The sequence below is a fragment of the Populus euphratica genome, unplaced genomic scaffold (assembly GCF_000495115.2).
Source record: "Populus euphratica unplaced genomic scaffold, PopEup_1.0 scaffold296.1, whole genome shotgun sequence".
Classification (NCBI taxonomy): domain Eukaryota; kingdom Viridiplantae; phylum Streptophyta; class Magnoliopsida; order Malpighiales; family Salicaceae; genus Populus; species Populus euphratica.
Window position 1 is genome coordinate 93,064 of NW_011500177.1, and position 1,215 is coordinate 94,278.

Here is a 1,215-nt window from a genome sequence, read left to right on the forward strand (position 1 = left end):
CCAAACTATATATATATATATATATATATATATATATATATATTTGTGTGTGTGTGTGTGTTATCCACTACTATATATGTTATCTCTACCCATTAATATTATATATGTTATTTCTATATGCAATGAACCAATAATTAGTAATGGAAAATGATTATTTTTACTTTCTTTTATGCCTGCTCTAGTATCTGATTCCATCAGATGTAATGTTATATAAAGTAATGTTATATGTTTCCATGGGATTTATTCTATAATATTTTTAAAATTAACCCGATTTCATAAATTAACATAGTTGTCGCGAGGTGAGAGCCGGCATGATGTCATCTAGCAATGGCGAAGGCTCCTGTCATGCCTCTGGTGTGAAGTGTGGTGTGTTAGGAAGATTTTTGGATTTGATTATAAACCTATGATTAATATTTAAGAGTCGCCACCTAATATGATGGCTACTAGAAATTTATGGTATATGAGAGTCTGAGTAAGGGACTAATTGTGTAAGGGAAAAACGCATCACCCCTAGTGCACCCTACCTAAGATAAGCTGTATTGTTATTTGATTTTTTTTTCTAAGTTGGGTTTTTGTTGATCTTTTCTAAGACTCAATGTATATCTTTCTTCATGAGAAAGTCTCTATCTTATTGCGTTAAATCCTAATCATTCTAAAATCTGAATTTTAGTATTGTATTTATTTACACCTTATATCTTTAATATATGAGGATGCACTTTATTGTGTAATTTTACAACCCACAAATATTAAAGTCTACATCTGGATCCTAAAAAAAATTGAAAAAAGATTTTTTGACATGTTGGTCAAATCCTAATAAACTGGTTACAATATTCATTTTTGGATTTTTTTAAACATGAAAAAAGATACAATTTTTGTTTTTTATGAGAAATATGCTTGGAAAAATTTCAGGATTTGGCCGTATGCAACAAAATATTTTTTATTTTTAAAAATATTTTGAAAAAAAAATAAAAAAATATTTTGGAGAAAACCAGTATTTTATTACCAGATTTGTATTTTACAATGTAAATATATAACCTGATAGTATGCAAAATTGATAGAAAAATATGCAAGAAAATCAAATATTTTTTTAAAATGATTTTGGAAATTGTTTTTTACAAAAACTGTGGATGTGAATAATACTTCACGTCTACTCTTCACGTATGAATAGTGGAACATGAAATATAATTCATATTCCACTATTCAAAACAGTAGAAC